The sequence below is a fragment of the Sphaerodactylus townsendi genome, linkage group LG05 (genome assembly GCF_021028975.2).
Source record: "Sphaerodactylus townsendi isolate TG3544 linkage group LG05, MPM_Stown_v2.3, whole genome shotgun sequence".
NCBI classification, from domain to species: Eukaryota; Metazoa; Chordata; class Lepidosauria; order Squamata; family Sphaerodactylidae; genus Sphaerodactylus; species Sphaerodactylus townsendi.
In genome coordinates this window covers 32,712,441-32,733,065 of record NC_059429.1, presented here as the reverse complement: position 1 = coordinate 32,733,065, position 20,625 = coordinate 32,712,441, and the positions used below count along the sequence as shown (strand labels likewise).

General features: G+C 42.9%; 1 protein-coding gene across 1 annotated transcript in view; it reads right to left on the bottom strand.

Annotated features, from left to right (window-relative positions):
• The window catches only part of NEK7 (NIMA related kinase 7), a 104,108-nt gene extending 91,612 nt beyond the window's left edge, over positions 1–12,496 (bottom strand). Inside the window, exon 1 of the mRNA XM_048496751.1 lies at positions 12,266–12,496. The gene's annotated coding sequence lies outside the window, so the exon portion shown is untranslated. The remainder of the gene's footprint in view (positions 1–12,265) is intronic.
• Positions 12,497–20,625: the final 8,129 nt, after the last annotated feature.

Here is a 20,625-nt window from a genome sequence, read left to right as displayed (position 1 = left end):
CTGGGATCGGGCTGTAAAGTTTAATTTAGTACCAGAACTCATCCCTTGCTAATTCCCCGCCACCGACCCCACACACTGAAACTTTGGCTTTTTGTGCACTTACTGCTTGCCTTGAGGCTGTTTGCTTCATATTGGGGTTTTCCCATGGTTTTCTGTTTACACAAGACACTGGGCTGGAGTACTCACACAGTTCTCAGGTCCATTCAGCAGAGACAAGCTAGTCCATAACAAATGGATTTACTTGTAAGGAATTTCACTGGCAACCAGTGCAGATGCCAAAGCAAAGGTGTTATTTGCTCTCTCACAGATGTACCTGTGAAGACTCTGGTCACTGCATTCTGTACCAGTGTTAGCTTCCAAGTCAGTGTCAAGGGCAGGCCAGCATAGGGCAAATTACAATAGTCCATCCTGGGGGTGACCGTTACGTGGATCACTGTGGCTAGTCAGGGTGGGATAAGTAGGGGTCAGCTACCTAGCCTGTCAAAGATGCCCAGTGGGGTCAGATGATAGCATTCTGAAGACAAATGCAGATGTCTACAATTAAGCCAGATATCTCCTAGGCAGATGCAGGAGCCAGATAGTAAAGTTCCCCAGGCAGATAGGAGAGTCTTTGGTGTAGTTCGATGTTTTCCAGAGGAGTATGTGAGCCTCTAAGTTGGTATGAGTAGTGTTCCTGGATTAGTCCTGGTGGGCATCTGACAGAAAAAAAACAGCCACACCAGCAGAAAGGAACACAGGGAGCTACTGGGATCTTCAGGTGGGACAGCAGACTTCAACCAGTCATCTTTATGGCCTCCCAGTTCACCCAGCTCTCCCACTGCACTGCTCAGCACAATAGAACACTGTTGCTGTCCTATTGTAGCTTCTCCAGTTCTTCTTTTCACTGTTGGAGGGCCTGCAGCACCCTCACCCGTCCTTCCTGTGATGATAGAAACAGTGTGGCTAAAGAGTTGAATCTCTTGGCAGCAAGCCACCTCAGATACCTTCTCCATCAGTTTAATTGTAAATAGCCTTGAAATGCAGGGTAAGTTATTCCAACTGGGAGAGCAGATAGCAACAATCCTTAAAGATTTTAGGATCTGGTTCTCAGCTCAACTCGCAGACCTTCATATCGACAACTTCTCAGGCCACTGCCACTGGTCTGTGCAATGGTAAACATCAAAGCTCCATGCGGCTTGAAGCTTTTCCCAAGTTCCTTGCACTTTGGACTGAATAGTTTTTTTGGCTCCAACCCCCACAGAACATATATGCAGAATATATAAAGTAAGCTGGATTAGATGAAGATGGAGTGAAAATTGAGATATGCAGATGACACCATGACTACTGCGAAAGGTTAAATCAGAGAGTGCTAAAATAGGACTAAAGCTGAACATCAAGAAGATGGCCAGTCTTGTCCAAACGATCAGGTGAACGACCACAGTGCCCCTCCCATAGAGGCTTTTCGGGGAGACTTGCAATGTGAAAAAGCCTCCTTCTGCCAAGAAATCTCTATAGGGCTCAATAGATTTTGGCAGCTTAAGTCTGAGGACCTGGCCACCAGCATAAGGTGGTGAATGATCGTGAGGAAGCTGACTAATGTTGGCTCCTCCTCTGGCCATGCCCCTGCTATATCAACACCAGCAGCACAGGGGTACTGGAACGCTGGTGTCCCAGCACTGGGGACAGCCATGGCGGCTACACACAAGCACATTTGCTCCTCTGCTGGGGAAAGTGCCCCAGGCAGAACAAATCTGCTGGCACAGGTGGATTTGGACTCTCCCCTTTGGATGGGGTCACAGATTAAAGATTACTGGGAAATTAATCAACTTTAAAGTTGACGAGGAAACAGAAATTGTTCAAGACTTTCTATTCCTTGGCTCCATGACCAACCAAAATGGAGACAACAACCAAGAAATCAGAAGGAGACTAACTCTGGGAAGAACAGTCATGATGGAGCTAGAAAAGATTCTTAAGTGTAAAGATAGGCTGCTGGAGACCAAGGTTAAGTTAATTCACACCATAGCATTCCCTATTACTATGTATGTGAAAGTTGGTCAGTGAAGAAAACTGACAGGAAGAAAGTAGGTGTGGTTTGTTTTACTTTTTGAAATGTGGTATTGGAGAAGACTTTTACAGATATTGTGGATCTCCAAGAGAAATAAGTGGGCACTAAATTAAATCAAATCTGAACTCTTCCTATAAGCTGAAATGACCAAAATTGGGTTATTGGGTGCTTTGGTCACAAGACAAGACTCAATGGAAAAACAATAATGCTAGGAAAAAAGGAAGGCACAGCATGAGATGGACTGTCTCAAACAAGAAAGCCATGGCTCTCAGTTTGGGAGACCTGAGCAAAGCTGTTAATGGTAGGATGTTTTGAAGGTCATAGATTCATAGGTCCCCGAAAGTTTGAGGCAACTTGATGGTAGTTTGCGCACACACAAACACAAAAGGAAGAAAGCAGCTGGGGGAAAATAGAATCTGTACATAAAAGAAATTTAGACGTTCCAAAACTGCCATAACCTGTTAACTGCTAAGATATTAGCATTAGCAAAGTCATAAAATTAATTCACTGCAATTTTTGAACTGTTGTATTTTAAATTAACAGGTGCTTTAGATACCTTCTAATCACCTAGCATTTGGTTTGGTTTGATTTAGCTTATTTGAAGGTCTGCAGTCTATGACAGTTTAATTCAGACCCATATAACTGATGACTACAAAGCTAAATGCAACCCACCAGCCATATGCCATGGGGCTTGATAAACCCCATGATAAACCTTCTGCTGGCTGGTTGGGACTACAGAATAGGAGGTTGTCAAGCATCTGGCAGGCCACAATACAAAAGAGATAGGTTGCATTTTGGCTTAGCAGGTGATAAGTTATGTAAGCCTTGTTTAACCTCTTCATCTGTTTAAAAGAATATTTTATGAATACTTTCACCTGTATGTTAATAACACAGATGACATTAGTGTCCTCCAACTTTTGTCTCCATATATACAAACACAAGCAAATAGAATCTCTTCATTTCTTCACTTACGGAGAGTTGATATTGCAGGAAATAAGTGACCTTGAGGTAGGGAAAAACACACTGTGGGCAGGAAATTCATTAGAGGAACTAAAAGAACTGTATTCCTCCATGCATTAAAACTTTCTGAAGCATCCAACTGGAACATGCAGTTAACTCAAAAGACTCCTGGAAAAGAATATAGATATTCAGTTCCTAAATGACAATCAATTTGGAGTATCCTTAGACTACCAGGAAGAATCCTTTAATGTAAAGATTTGTGATAAAATCCTGCAAGTGTATAACTCCTATTTCTTGAAGAATTAGCACCAATGCATATGGAACACAGTCTCATTGCTAAGTAAACTAAATACAATCTGCATATCTATTCTTTGTTTCCTCATTAGTATCTTATGAGATAACTAACACATCAAGATAATAAAACCACCACAGGAAGGTAAATACTTCCTATTTCAGAAGAGGCAACAAATGATGGGCTGATTAAAGCTGATTAATGGCCTCGTGCTTCAAATTTTTTCTTAGTATCCTCTTTTTATAAAGACACAAAGAAATATTTATCATGTCAAAACAAATTTCTGTATTATAAAAATGTTATAAGTGGATGAAAAATAACTCTTGCACTGTCATACAAAGAAAACTGGCAACACATAAATCATTATAAGGAATTCAGCATTTTAAGGATATTAGAACAACCCTAGGACTGCACTGTAATTTTCAGCATCTCATCAGTCTCTGGTTTTGAAGGGTTCTTCTAGCTTTCATCTATACATTTAAATAAAGATATGACTGAAGATATTTGTGAAAACATACATTTGATAATTCTTTTTGAAAAATGGCAAAATTAAAGAATGCAATCCTTCGGAAGGTGAACATAAAACGAATAAGCAGGCCTATCTCTTCACAGGATCAGACCATACTACACATAGACTAGGAGAAATTCAACACAACTTCTGCTGTTATTAAAAATGACCTATAAAAATAATTGTTTAGTTTCGTTACAGCATTTATACTAAAAACAGAGGAATCTAATATTTTTCTGAATATAATCAAACAGCCCCATCCAAAGGGGAGGGAAACAGCTTGGGGGAATGGTGTGGGACTGCACAGCAGATTTGGTCTCCCTGGGGCACTTACCCCAGCAGAAAGGTGAAGATGCCGGCGGCCCTCCAGAACACCTGGCCACTGCACCAGTACTCCTGCACAACCGCCAGTCCCATCAGCACAGTGGAGGTGTTCCCAGGAGTAGAGTGGATGTTAGTTAGCTTCCACTCCAGCTTAGCAGGAAACTCTGCTGCAGCCTGGCGCTTATGCAACACTTTGGGTGGTGTACGTCCATGTTATCCTATAGAGGGCTTTCCAGCAGTGGAGAAATCTTTATTAATTTTCTGCTTCCCCGCGCCACTGGAAAGCCCTCTGGAGGCAGCAGGGCGGCCTGGCAAAAGCACAGTCTGGAGTCAACTGGGGCTGTGGATGGGGCTGTGTGACAGACTGCCAGGAAATCTTATTTTTTAAGAGAGCAGTTTTGTCTAAAACAAATTACTGTTTACAGTCAGAGTGAGGCAGAAAGGTGCCACCTGATTGGCTGTGACATCCTGCACTCTACTTGGCCAAGTAACTGTATGATGCAGGGAGGTGGGAGGTTAACTCCCCATCAGAAGAATCTTTGAGGCTTTTTGGTCTTGAGTGTTTCTGCTGTTAAGTGCTGTCTGCCTTAATTGTGTGTGAAAAACTAAACATCTTTGAGGGAAATAGTCAGTCAAAGTGTAGGACTTCTACTGTTATCAGCCCGAGTGCTGGGTGAAAGCAAATACATACACAGGGAAAGTACACTGGTGGAAGGATTTATCAGAGGGCCAAGAAGTAGCACCATAATAAACCAGGATAGAAATATCTTTGAGTGAGAGAAGGATTCCTGTATACCAAAGGGTCTGGGTTTACCTCAGCAGAGAGTTTACATTTAATTTTTAGGATTTTTCTAACTGTGTGGGTTGTGTGAGGGTACCGTGTATAAGTACCAAGCCAGTGTTAGGACCCTGTACGTGAAGAAGCCAATAGCCAGTACTACCTGTAAAGTTAAAGGAACTGTACAACCTGTGAAATATCTAAGAAACTATAACATCTAAGCTGAACTGAAACTGAGCAATCTTGTTAAGTGCTGTGCGGAGAAAAAAACTCAGAACCTCTACGCCAACCTTTTATGTACAGTGTGCATGTATATGTGTGTGTGTGTGTGTCCCACCTTCCTGCCTTATTTGCCTCATCAAAATCCTTTTCCAAGTTATTATTCCTCCCTTTACCAACTGCTCTTATCTGTTAATAAATATTTAATCTCTTTACATTTTAATCCGCCTCCAGTATTTATTTTAGAGTGCCTTAGTGAGGGGTGTGCCGGGAAGGAATAAAGTCAACGGGCATCCTTCACCTTCTGGGCATGTTACAGGGTTGAAGGGAAGTGCTTTCAACCAAACGCTACCATTTTCTGAAGCACCTCAGTCCCTGAAGGAGAAAAGGTGGGAAAAACCGACAGGACAAGTCAGTGAGTAGTTCCTTGCCTGAAGAAGATAAGTTTTGTGTGTGTGTGGTTTTGTTGTTGTTTTTTGAGGGGGGGGGTCCATTGCCAACTGTATATTGTAAATTGAGCTAATTCTCATTACCTTTCAGTGGTTAACCATAGTCAGTTAACAGTCCAATTGTACTCAGAAGCAACCACTGAGATCAGGGTCTAAGCACAATTTCGCTAGGCTTGATGCCAAACCATAGCATGGATGCTCACATACCATCTCATAAGTTATAAAAGGATATGTGTTTATTTTCTGAATTGACACAATAGATCATATTACAGTAATAAAGTTACAAACAGGGCAGGGTCTCTGAACCCTTGGGATCCAGGAAGCCGTACCTATTCCCTTAGTCTATATATATAAAAAGCTAACAGTGACTTTGTTAGTCATGCCCTAACGCCAAAACGGCTGGACAGATCGCCCCCAAATTTTCACATGACATCCCTCCCTGTTGCGGGCAGGTAATCAGACCTTCAAATCGCAAAAAGTCCATACCTGAGCCAGGTAAAACGTCTTTTTCCTGGCGCACCAGGCCATGAAGCTGGCTGTGTTTAACTGTCACCCTTAGAATGTTCGTGCAGCATGTCTGTGGCCTGAGGGGTTGGTATGCCTTTAAAATGTTCGCGCAGATGGCCAGAGTTGAGCATTGAAAACAGTAAACAGGTAATACTGTTAAGTAATACAAGTGGAAGTGAAACATATACACACTTTGCCATGTGAGACGTCAGGTGGGGTTTCCCCCCCCACACACACACACACAGGTAACTTTCACTCTCTGTGCCTCACCCACTGCTACCACACAACACACATACTCTCATACACATCCAGCGCATCCTCACACACCTCACTCTGTCCTCCCTCACATCCAACCACCACTTACCCACTTCCTCACCCATATTCGCCACAGCTCTCTTTTACTAAAAGAGAGCTGGAGTTTGCCTTTTTCTTCTAAGAAAATCCACGGGGTGAGGGCAAACCAACACTACTGGCTCTGCTTCTTTTGCACATGGCCCTTTAAGAACCCAGGGAGCTGGCCTCGATCTGAACGCCTCACCACCCTGCCTCTGCTGCCTGACTGGGATAGCCTCCTTGTCGCAGTTCTGCCTTACCCAAGCCAGGACTGTGTGTGTCAACCAGCCTCATGGACATCAGGATTCGCACTCTGGACAGTTCCATTGTGGAATGGAAAGGGTTATCTTATACTAAAAAAACACGACACCACCATATAACAATGTGAATTCAAAAGGGAAAGAGGGATTCCATTTGACCCCCCCAAAAGGCTATGCTGGGAATCATTGGACCTGCATGGACATCTGTGTGGATTGCGGACTGTGATGAGAAAGACATTTGCCACAGCAACACGTGGCCGGGCCCCGCTAGTTATTTATATCCTGCTTTTCTCCCTGATTGGGATCCAAAGTACCTTTTCACATCATTCTCCCCTCTTCCATTCTATCCTCACAATAACAATTCTGAGACATAGGTTATGCAATAACAATTCTGAGACATAGATTATGCTGATTGTGGTCATTTACACCCATGTGGTTTCCTTTGCTTTGAGCACACATACCCTTTGATTTAATTCTCATTTATGGACACATTTTCCCCGCTCCAGCACTCACCCTGTTCTCAGATCTGTGAATTCCTGCGGTTTCTGAAAGCTCTGTAAATGCAACTTTTCCCCATTTGTAGGGAACACAAAGGAGATCCATATGCATTGCATTTCCTTGGATTTTCTGCAAACTATCAATAGACAAAATATGTCCCCCCCAAAACAGTGGCAGGCAACACCCCAAAGTGGTACAACAAAGGAGGCTGGTGGGGAAAATGGCAGATTGGGAAGCAAAAAGAATGGGGAAAAAAGAATGGTGTAAATAGGAAAACCCCATTGTAAAGCAAAGTTAGACAATCAACTCCTTACCCACAGGGTAAGTAACGCATGCATAAATGGCTTATGACAGGCCCTGGGATACCCAATGAGCTTCTACTGCAGATTGCAGATTGTAACCCAGTCCCACTAGCTCTTAGTCCAACACTAACCACTATGCCACGCCAGCTCTCAGAATTCCTTTTCCTGCAACACTTTGACTGACTGAGTTTAGTGAAACATTTCCTACTAAGGATTAGTAAGTTTGCAGTCTAAGTCAATTCAACAGTTACAAAACCTTAGTCCTTTTTTAGCTCCAGCCTTCCCACACTTACATCATAACTCTTTGTTGACATTTCTGGTTTTCCTCTCTGCTTTTTTTCAGCTAAATGGGAACTTCTGGAAGGCTCATCTCTCACCAACAAATGAGATATGTGCTGTCACTGGAACATCCATTCACCAAGAAAAGAATCCAAAGAAATAACGAAAACAAGAACCAAATGTATTTTAAAGTATTTTGCCTTTAAAAGTAGTATAAATGGAATAGTGAGAAAAGAGGTGCAAGAAATTTCACCTTTTATCCTTCTCATAGTGATTTTAACAGACAATAGTCATTCCTATAATGTAAAAAAATCCAGATTCTATAGCAACTCCATCATAGATATTTTCAACAACCACAACACCCTTCCCCAAATATTTAGAAAGCAGCTAGTTAGCTACATATGATACCCCACCAGCATTCAATCAACCTCCTTGAACTAAATAGCTAGTGGGATGTTTTTGGCTTAATGGAACACAATTTACACAATGAAGAGATGGCTGACAGCCTTATGACCACAAAGAACCACGTCCTGAAGGCTTAACTACTCAACGATTTCTCAGGTTGATACGACACCCAGCAAAAACCAGACATGAAAAGAGTTCCTGGATTAAATTCTACATGCAGGTATGCAGGGGCCTGCATTGTTGAGACAAGGACCTTAAGGATTCTCCCCACCCAAAGTGGCTCTAAGGAAACTTACTTATAGCCCCAAGGGGGCATAAAGTGTCCCTCTCAGGGCTCTTTCAGTTTAGGATGAAGACACAGCAGGGAGGCTTAAGCACTCTCTCCCAAGGCCCTAAAAATCAGTTATTTATTTACTTCATTTTATTTGCCTTTCCCGCAATGGGCACCCAAAGCAGCTTACACTCTTTCTGTTTTACCCTCATAACTAGGTGAGGTAGGTCAGGCTGAGAATGTGTGACTGTGCCAAGGCCACCCACCTAGCTTCCATGGCAGACTAGGGCAGTGATGGCGAACCTTTTCGAGACCGAGTGCCCAAATTGCAACCCAAAACCCACTTATTTATCGCAAAGTGCCAACAGGGCAATTTAACCTGAAGACTGAGGTTTTAGTTTAGGAAAAAACGGTTGGAACCGAGGCACGCGTTACTCGGGAGTAAGCTTAGTGAAGCAACCGTGCAACGCTTCAAATGGGTGAATGACGATCCTAGGAGGGTATACTCAGAAGCAAGCCCCATTGCCAGCAACCGAGCTTACTCCCAGGTAAAGGATCATGCCCAGGCCAGGCAAGATATGTGTGTGGGGGGTGATTTTCCACCCCCCTCCCACATGATGAACTCTGCGTGGGCCACTGCGAGTAGCAGAGAGCTGGTGGGCCACTGCGAGTAGCAGAGAGCTGGACTAGATGGACTTTGGTCTGATCCAGCTGGCTTGTTCTTATGTTCTTATGTTCTGTGCATGAGTCCCCACAGAGAGGGCTCTGAGTGCCACCTATGGCACCTATGCCATAGGTTCGCCATCACTGGACTAGGGATTCAAAGCTGGATTTCCCAAATCATTGTCTAACACTCTAACCACTACACCATGCTGTCTTCCAACATAGCTGGAAATCAAGCTTATTTTTGGAAACTCCCAGGACCGGGACAGATGTGGAAACAATGAATCTTGTACTTAGGGCAACAGTCCATGTAGAAGATGAGCAAGTGAGGTATACTTGCTTGAATATTTTTCTAAGACTAGGGAGGCCTGAATTCAAATTCCTATATTGCTATTATGTTTGCTGCGTGACTCTCTCTAAACCTAAGCTATCTCTCTCTAAATCTAAAGGGTTGCAAGGATAAAATGAGGAAGAGGAAACCATGTACATATCTCCTGAGCTCCTCTATGGAAGGAGAAGATAAAACAAATAAAAAGTGTACACTTAATTTCTATGGTTGAAGCTCTCAGCAGCTTCAACAAGCAAACCAACTTTTATGGCAGATGACAGAAGATAAAGATGATAGATGGATTGTTGGCTGACACTAACTGAAAGCTGCTGTCTAGGAAGACAAGAATTGTTTATTTGTTGTCCTCATTATTGCAGCGATTAATACTAAAGGTACATTTTATCATTTTCTAGAAAACATGTACATCCATGCTTAAATACCACACATCTGTATAAATCTCAGTATGTCACATAAATTTAGTTCCTAAAGACTTTGTAATGTTAAAACTCAGTTTATAAGTGGCAAAGCAGAACCTTGGCGTTGTACTTTGCAAATAAGTTTCAGAATTTTAAAGGTGCCTGCAAGCTCACAAAGGTTGGGGACCCCACAAGATACAAAGACTGAAGATGAAAACAACAGGAAAATGAGACATGCTTCTTCCCCAGAAAAAATAGAAATTCATTCCTTTGTGACTATGTGCACACACAAATAGGAATTCATTCCTTTGTGACTGTGTGCACACACATAATAATGACTGCAGTTTACCGAAGATACAAAACTCAAGTAATTCAGCGAACACGCTCAGAGTGGCTTTCATACATTGTTTGACATCCATATTACAGTGGTTTTAAGTCACTGTAGCATACCTGCAGAGGTTATATGGAACTCTCACAAAAACACTGTGCCAACAGAACTGCCATGAACTATGTCCAGTTACCCCCCCAGCTTAAGTGATTGGGGGAAAAGTCGGATGGAAAAAGAGACTACATACCTACCATCATGCAAGAACGATGGGCAGATGCCATTCTTTAATCTTGGCTTTACCCACCCTTACTCCTAGGATATAATGATCATAAAGAGCAAAAGATGTGGGAGACAGGGCAGGCATATGCCTTGCATATAACCACTTTGCATATTGCTTCCAAGGACTGTGAGTTTTCACAGTGAGGTGATACAAACACAAGGGAAACAACATTCAAGCAACTCCAATTACAGGGAATAACAGTGTCAACAAAAATGTTTTAAGAAAAAAAGTGGTGAGGTAACTATATAATTCTTAGCTAAACTTTCAATTAATGTTTTATTATTTTCTTTTCCTGCATGTACTAAAATGGATGACAGCACAGACTGCTGGAAATATTGGAATGCCCTGTGGATGTAATGGGAGATAGGAATGCCAATTGACTTGTGTTGGACCATTGAAATATATCATAGCACACAGAAGTTGCAATAAAAATGCAGAATGGGTTTGAATGAAGATTTTTATAGTCTGAGGTACACCACTCTGGGCCTGGAATTACAGTCCCCCACATGGAATGATGGCCCTTGGGAGCAGCAAAATCATTCTCTGACTGGAATGACAGCCCCTGACAGCCTCAAAGGGACTGTGACTGGAATAATAGCCCCTGGGAGTAATATGAATTTCTGGGAATGGAACAGGCACCAGAGTGGAAGCTTCAGTGTTTTGGGACTGGCATGAACAATTGTACTACTCCCATGGATTGTCATTCCACTTTGGGGGATGATATTCCATTCCCGCAGCACAGATTCTATTCCTAGAAACTGTTATTCCACTGGGGGGAGCATCGGTTTAGCTGTTCCTATTGATAGGGACCACCATTCCACTCTGGTGCCTGTCATTCCAAACGCAGAATACCCATGTTACCCCCAGGATGCATCATTCCATGGGTGGCGGGGGCTCTTCAAACCCCACTTCTGTCCCCCCCCCCCCCCCCAGGCAGTCATTCCACTCTGTTGGCCCTCTTTCTAATGTATGAACAGTTACACTATTGCCAAGTGCAATCATTCCTCTCTCAGGGCTGTTACTCTACTCCCAGAACAGTCTCTTTGGGCCCAGACACATTCACCCAAAACCCATTCTGCATTTTTATTGCAACTTTTTTGTGATGCAATGCAGATCAATGGAATTCATATAAGTCAATTGGCATTCCTGCCTCGCATTCTATCCAACCCGTGTTCAAACCTCTCCCACTGTTCTTTATGGGTAGTCCTATCTTCTATTTTAGTACATCCCTCTTTTCCCTAGTTAAATTCCATATTGACCTTTTATCTCCATAAAGCTGCCAGTTTAAACTCCCAAAAAAAGAAAGGGCACCCCTGTACAAGAATGGGCGGCAGTCGACCCCCAAAGGATTCTGGGGAAGAAAGCGTGCTCGACCAACTAAGCAGCAGCAGCAGCAGCAGCAGCCACCCAAGCCCTCACTTCCTCACAAGACAGAAAAAGTTTCCTTCGCTAAGATACGAGACAGCCCGCGCACGCGCGTTTCTTTCCTCGCGGGCCTGCCTTATTAGCTAGAATAGAGTGGCATTCATGGGCACCAATCAGACCAGAGACGCTGCCCGCATTAGCCAATGAGTAAGGGTTGGAGGTGGGACTGCGCGTCCCTCCCGGGTGAAGTAGCTAAGGTCGGGCGGACTGGGAGGAAGAAGGAATTTCTCGGCTTTTCCACTCCGTCGTTTTCTCCTCAGCCATAACGGTTTCCTCACGCTGAGACTTTATTTCTGTCAGCCTCCCTCCGCCCTGCCCTTCTCCTCTCACGCGAGGCTAGGGTCGCGCTCAGAACTCCTGTACCTCCCCCCGCCCCTATCAAACATTTCAGTTTACCTCAGTTTGAGTTCGCGCGCCCTCTTAACTTCGGTTTTCCTCTTCAGGTGACGCAGCCGAGGAGCAAAGGAGCTCCGTAGGAGGCGACAAAACTAGCCGGCCTCTTTTTCCTTCTGGTGCCGCCGCTGTCAAGGCTGTAAACATCCCGGCATCCCCGCGGACCAGGAGGCGGGGCTGAGAGGAAACCCTCCCGCAACGCCTAACCGCCTTCCCTGCCTCCGTCCCTCCCGGGGGCCCCTTCGACTTAAGCTATGACTTTATTTAGGCGTCCTGTCAGCAGTGGAGAAGGTAAAACGAACCGAAAGGCAGTCTGGAGTTGAGAAGCGGGAAGCGTTGACTTGGTTTCAGACTTAATGCAACACGTGCAATGTGCAGGAATCTCGGCCGTAGAGTTGGAGTTGATAAGATGGAGATGGCTCAGTTGTTATATAATGTCCGTCTTTCTTCCTTCGTGTCAGTTCCCATATTGGTTTTCCTCTTTCAGTATGGCCCTTGCCCATTCGCAGTCTCAGCTCTGTAATGTCTCAAGTAGTGATGTCAGATATGAAACCGATCTTGTGGTTTTCTACTTGACAAGCCACTGTTATCTTTCATGCATATAAACACAAAATTTCAGCACCAGGTCTTGTTTTGACATGGGACATTGGCCTGGTAGATTCCCCCCCCCCCCCTGAGCAATTTTACACATTCTTCTCAGGATGGTTTCAGACTTAATGCAACAGAGGCCGTTTCCCCACTTTGAAAAGAAAAGCGAGGCTTACCAGGCTTCGTTAACTGGGTGTTTCTGAGCACGCAGTCATGCTCTCCATTGCCAGCGTTCTGCGCGGGGTTTTGCAAAAGACGCCATTCTGAACAGGCAGAAATGACGTGTGCTGAGGGGTCGTGAGGGTGGCAGAATCGGGGGCGGCTGCGTCATTGCCGCTCTGGTAGTGGGGAGTGCCGGCGGACCCCGCGTTACTTGGAGCTAGTAGGGCGCAACAAAAGGCAAGGGGGAAATGGCCAGAAATAGTTGCCATCTATATCAACTTTAGTAGTAATCTCTTGGCAGTATTCAAAAAGTATACAACACATCCAAGTCTCTAAACACTGACATGCATTTGTGAACTCTGAACCTTTGTGTTCCAAGGTGTGTTAAATTTTGGGGGGGGGGGGTAGTAATGAAGTGTTTCTGCGCCCACATTTTCATCCCAGTCTTAGAAGAGAATGGTAACTAATTCAATGGAAACCTGTAGTTTTACATAGAATTGGAACTTTGTATAGAACTGGAGCTGTTGTGAATCAAAACATAGTCCAGTGGCACCTTTAAGACCAACAAACTTGCTAATGTACATTTTATTGGTCTTAAAGGTGCCACTGGATTCAAAGTTTTTTTTTCTGTTTCAGATCAATATGATCCATGTGAACAGATCAAAACTGCCAAGCTACATGAACTGTATTATACTTTTGCATCTGAAACAAATACTTGTTTTCACTATGCCAGACTTTGACAGGTAGTGCACCAATGGCATCATGTATAACAAACAAATGTGATGGGGTAGAAAAAAATATTCTTGATCCAAAAGGTGTATACAGTGAAACCTCGATTTTTGTCAATAATCCGTCAGAAAACAATCGGCAAAATCCAAAAACGATGAAAACCGAGGCAATGATTTCCATACATAGGAAATTAGCAGCGAGGTCACGTGGCACGGCGTTGAAAGCAGTGAAATCCGACGAAATCCGAGACAACCAACGAAAACTGAGACAACATTTTCACGCCAAAAATCGAGGAAAACCGAAACCGACGATAACCAACATCAACCAAAACCAAGGTTTCACTGTATGTGGTTTTATGACATGAATGAAAATAATACTAATGCTAGGAAGATTCAAGGATGTACAGATTCATAAATGAATATGCATCCTGTTCTGTTAAATACACTTTTCCTTCCAGGGAGCAATCTTGTACATTCCTCTCACGTTTTTGAATTTATACAACCATGTACCTATAATGTACTTGTGCTATCATAGTTGGCATAAATATACATTTTACTGTCTGTATATATATGGCAGAGTTGAAGCCACTGTGTTGTCAGCGGAATAGACAAATATAGTGACTTTGTAGTTACATATTAGCAGTGCAATCCTGAGGGCTACAAAGATGGAGCAACCAGCTGCTGATGCCATAGTAGTGCCACTGGTCTATTTAAGAAGGGCAGCTTGGGTGGTGAGTGGGCAGGTGTTCCCACTACAAGGCCCACAGACAGCAGTTGTGGTGGTGTCCCCCACAAGATGTCACAGGAGCAACAATGCAGTTGTGATGGATGGGGAAACCAACCAACCACAGGATATTAGACACATATACCTGACCCTAGGGGTACGGGAGAAGAAAGATGTGCACCACTGAGCTACATCCCCTAAAATGCACAAGCTGACATGAAACTGGGGGCAGGATGTGGTATATATGGTGTGCCTGCACTTCTTATTCACAAAATATGTCATTTGTCAGGTAAAGACATCCTTGGATTCAAACTGTTCATTAAATAAAAAAACATATGTTAAACCACAAAAGTTCTTCCATAACGGTTTCAACCACTTCTTTGCATTAGAGGCCAATCCTGTGGGGGAAGTTTGTCTTAAACTACTTGTGAAAGAGTGAGCCACAGAATTAAATTGGTCTGTTTGCAATGTGCATTCTAATTCCAAAAAAGGAGACATTAAAGACTACAGCAACTATAGGACCATGGCATTAGTTTCTCATGCAAGTAAAGTGATGCTCAAAACTTTACAACAAAGACTGTTACCATGTATGGAACAAGAAATGCTTGATGATCATGCAGGATGCAAAAAAGGAAGATGCACTAGAGAACTTATTGCAAATTTATATTGGTTGCTGGAGCATACAAGAGAAATTCAGAAGAAAATCAGCTTGTCAGGCCCATCGAAAAGGGGAAGCAAATTGCAGTTCAGATGTGACATGACCTCACACCAGCATCTTTGCCACCTCTGCTGGCATAATAGACACTCCTGCTCATGGAGAGGACAAGGACACTGGCATCCAGCTGCCTCTCAGTTCTGCAGTGGCAAACTCTGGAAACGGTCGCCACTGCAGAACTATTCTGGCATCCAGTCATCCACTCACATTCCAGTGCATGGGACATTAGTCAGCTTCCACCCAGGCTTTAGGGCCAGGAATGTGGTGGCCAGGGCCATGGACTTACACCATCCCAAAAGGTGGCATAACTCAATTTAGAACTATGAAGGACTTTCTAGGAAGCTGGGTTAAATTTAGATGAAGGTGGAGTGAAAATTGGTGGAAGGAACATTAACAGTCTGAGACATGCAGATGATACCTTTCTCCTTGCAGAAAATATTGAAGACTTGAAAAAACTGCTGAAGGTTAAAGCAGAAAATGTCAAAGCAGGACTACAGCTGAACATCGAGAAGACAAATATAATGACTACTGGGAAATTATACAGCTTTAAAGCTGACAATGAAGCAACTGAAATTGTTCAAGATTTTCTATTCCTTGACTCCATCACCAACCAAAATGGAGACAAGAAATCAGAAGGAGATTGAGACCAGGATGAACAATCATGAAGGATCTAGAAAAGATTCTTAAAGGTAAGGATGTGTCACTGGCATCCAAAATTAATTCCAAATCCAAAATTAATTTAGTCCACAGTATTCTCTGTTGCTCTATATATGGGTGGGAAAGTTGGACAATGAAGAAAGCTAAAAAGTGATATTGCAGGAGAGTTTAACGGATACCATGTACTGTGAAAAGACAAATCAAACTGAAACTCTTCCTAGAAGCTAAAATGACTAAAGGACTGGAAAAGACAGTAATGCTAAGTTGAAGTCAACAGGAAAAGAGGAAAACGCTACATGAGATGGATTGACTCAATAAAGAAAGCCCTCAGTTACCAAGACCCTCAGTTACCAAGACCTGAATAAGGTTGTTAATGATAGGACATTTGGGAGGTCAGTAATTCATAGAATTGCCAATAAATCAGAAGTAACATAATTCAAAATCCAAATTTCTCCCCTATATTTAAGAACATGAAATAATAGATAAGTGGGAGAGAACTGAAAGCGAAAGACATCTGCTTCTGCTGTTTTCACTTGCATTTACTGTGGAGAGAAAAATAAAATATTCTGCAACTCTGAAAAGCATGATTGTCATTTTATTTTATATTTGTTCTAAGATGTATGAATTGATATCTCAGTATTTTGGAGAAATGTATTTCCTTAATTTCTTGTTATAAAAATATCTTCTGGTCCTCACAGCAACCTCTTTCGTTTTGAGAGCAGCTATCTATGCCATATAAGCAATGATATCTCTAACTAAGGCCCTAAGGAAATTAGTCAGTCTCCTTTCTCCAGAGTTACAGGAATCATCAATAATTTAGCAAACATTCTGTTTAATATAGCATTTACGTAATTGCGTACAGTCAGCTAAAGAAACAGCCTTGAATGTGTTGGAAAGGATTGCAATTCTGGCAATAGCAGTGGAGGTCCCACTATAATGTTTTAAAATGTTCTGCTTCAGCAAAATTATACATTTCTAGAAGTATTTTGAATTATATATGTCAGTATAAAGGAAAACAGGCCTGTGCCAGGATCTTACTGAGTGGGCCATGTCCAGATGCAGGCCCCCTTCCCCTCCCTTGCATACTATCCCTTGCATGACATCCCTAACCCAATTGGCCATGCAGATGTTCATGGACTACAATTCATGGACTACAATGGACTACAATTCCCATCAGCCCCTGCCAGGGGAGGGAGGGGTAGCATGCAGGGGAAGGGAGTGGGGGAGGGGAGGGAGGGGTGGCATGAAAGGGAGAGGCCCCGGCATCTGGATATGGCCCACCCTAGCAGAGGGAGGGGGAAGGGAGAGGGGTGGCATGCAAGGGGAGGGGATGGAGAGATGGGTGGCATGAATTGTAGTCCATGAACATCTGCAGCACCATAGGTTGGCCACCCCTGCTCTAGAGAGACCACTCGCTTGTAGAAGCATCAGAATATTGGGACCTATAGTCAAATGAAAGTAGTTAAAAAGAATCCCAAAATATTTAACAAAGAAGGATCATCATTAGTTTATTAACTGTAGTTTCATTTGAAAATGACATCCTGAGAGGAGACAGCATATTTCAAAAGTATTCTCTGGCCATTCTCCTTATATATGTGAATAATTCATAGAAGAGACAAAGAAGAGTTGGATTTATACCCCCACCCCTTTCTCTCTTGTAGGAGACTCAAAGGGGCTTACAAACTCCTTTCCCTTCCCCCCTCACAACAAACACCCTGTGAGGTAGGTGGGGCTGAGAGAGTTCCGAAGAACTGTGACTAGCCCAAGGTCGCCCAGCTGGTGTGTGTTGGAGTGTGTGTGTTGAAAACAATACTTTTTCTATCGAAATTCTAAATATCTGGATTTGTTAGGTTGTACTCTCAAGTTACGCATGCAGGCCACAGTCCATCACAGAGTTAAGCACCTGTAAACCTACCAAGTCAATGGCCTTGATACTCTAATCTCTTTTGAAGTTCATAATACTCAACAGCATAACATAAAATCCGTAAAACAAATATACAAAAGTGTGGGGTAATGAATAGATTGTTGAACTATTATCTGGGAGTCCTGGGTTCAGATTTTCACTCTGCCATGAACACGTGGTGGGAACCTTGGACCAATCATATACTCTCAGCTGGACCTACTTCATGGTTGTGAGGACAACTGCAGGAGAGGAGAATGTAAATTGCCTTGTTTCCCCCAGTAGCATATGAAACGTAATCCCATATCAATACACATACTGTCCAGTAAATTGCTAAAGCGTTCATATGCACTTTAACAGTAAATAAATACTGCTTCCCCATCCTGCCATATATCCAGTTTCTGCTGAATCCACACTCTAGTTCTGAAACCTACCAGATTTTTTAAAAAGAGCTTCATTATTATTGTAACCTGTACATTCAGTAAGACTAAATTTAAATAATGGTTTTCTAAATAACGATTCATTCTTGTGGGAATAACCTTAATATTTACAATCAGATGAGGGTTTCACATTTCAGATTAGTTTTACAGTTATATCAAAAATTATTGATTTTGGTATACTTTTAGAAATATATAGTTAATTATGAAATTATTGCAAGGTGAACTATCTCCAGTTTCATCTGGGTCACTAGGCCTTGCATTTCTTTGTTGCAGTGTTTGCGTTTTGAACACTTGCCTGCCCTACCTGTAGGTAGAAGAAGGTAGAAGAAGATGGGTCTTTGTTGCTGCAGCTCTCAACTGTAGATCAGCAATTCAAATTGCCCTCGGCTGATCTCTCTGGATCCCCAGGAACAAACTTAATTCCAGAATTGCCAAAACTTAAAAAAAAAAAGCACATGCAGTTCACAGCACTGGAGCTCAACTAATGTGGCCAATTAACTGTTGTGGCCCATAACCTTGCTGGGCCCAGAATCTGTTGGTAATTCTCTCTGGTAAGAGATACCTTTTTCATTACAGCAGACTGCACAGAGAAAAAACACAGCAGAACTTATTCAGGCATGCGTGTCTACAGACAACAAAAGAGAGCCAATTCATTGTTTCCAACTAATAAGAGGAGTCTTTATTATTGAACTTCATTCTGGATAGAAAAGTGGAGTGATATTCTAATCTATCTAGCTGGATGGTGAGGATTCTGCCTGCATCTCTTTGCACACATTGTGCAAGATGGAGGGTGTGTGCAAGAATGGTGAAGGGCGGAAGAGAAGCAGGAAGGAAGGAAGTTCCCTGAGAGTAGCAATCTACATATCAAGGGAATAGTGTCAAAGTACTAAAGAAAAGGTGCCCAATGTCTTGACCCCCCCCCCAGCTATCTGAATTAGTGGTAAGTGCCACCCCCCATCACTGAGGCAGGAGTCTTTCACTTCCGATAAAACTTTTATCAATTCACACAAAACTTGTGGGGTATTCTGCTCAAAAAGTTTCACTCTCATTTTTACTGCTTGTCCCTCCATCCTCACAGCTAGGTTATTCCGCACAATAAAATCCAGCATTATTCTGCATGTGCAGAAGGGGCCTCATCTCCTCACACTTAGGCCCTTTCCCTCTCCCACTCACCTCGTCGCCTCCGTCGCCCTGCTGGCCTCCGTAGACCCGCCCACGCTGCCCTCTGACCTCCAGGGGTTGGAGGACAGCGAGGGAAGGTCTACGGAGGCCAGCAGGGCGACGGAGGCGACAAGGTGAGTGGGAGAGGAATGGGGAAAACAGTGCATTCCCGGCTATGCCGTTTGTACCGCGCCGCCAGGAATGCGCTGTTGTTCCAAAAACCTCCCTCCAGGAGGGAAGTTTTTGGAGGTGGCCTGATGCCACCCTGGGGGAGGGGGAGGGGAGCCAGGTTGGCGCTGATGCGTTTTTGCAGCGCCGCCTGTGCGAACGGCTCCCTGGGGACTGCGTTTTTGCCGTCCCCAGGGCGCCGTTTATGGCCCGTGCGGAAAGGGCCTTAGATTGTGCAGATCTATTCCACTCCAAACAATCTTCTGTTCATTGAACTTCTTGAAACTTAGCACTTAAGATATAAGGGATTGATTCTCTGTACCTAGGTTTGCAAAGGAACAATGGGATTAAAGTATTTTTCTCAACTCTGTATATTTATTTTATAACATTTTTGTTATGAATAAGAGGTGTATTATCTCTGTAGACACAAATTCACAGCTTTGAGAACTGCAAAACCAATGTCAGGCCAGACCTCATGTCTGGTCCTGCGCATTTACGTTTATAAAGACTGGTAAGGAAAGAATACCAAAGAATCAGGCTTTAAACAGAAAGATTTGTTCTTACTGTGCAGAACACAGGGTGCCTATCTAAAAGAGTCACCCACAACCAGCCAAAAACTTCCTCTTTTTATAAATACAAGGAATACATATGTCATAATTCATGATCATACCTGCATACATAACCCATATAATTATATTTCTCCCACATGTGCTTTCTTCCTTTGCATTAAAATAAAATTGGCTTGTCTGATCCTTCTTACACACAAGCTGAAATTTTCCTTCTCTCTGCCCATATGCAAGGGGTAGCAATAAACTGAATTCTGTCTTTCTGGTTTTCAATCAAGATAACCAGTTTCCAACATTCCTAAGGGTGAGTTTTCCCACAGAGAAATACATCTTTAAGGTGCAATGATTTCATGTACAACTTATTCACTTTAAAAGGTTAAAAATGAGTTTAACAAATATAATATGTGATTCTAGTAGAATACATATTATATAGATATCTCATTATCATTTCAGTGTTCATTAAGATATAGAAAAACACATTTTCAATCATCTGATCAGATTCCTCTCTATTCTAACCTTTGATCTCTTCAGTCCTTTGTTTATTTCACATAGGC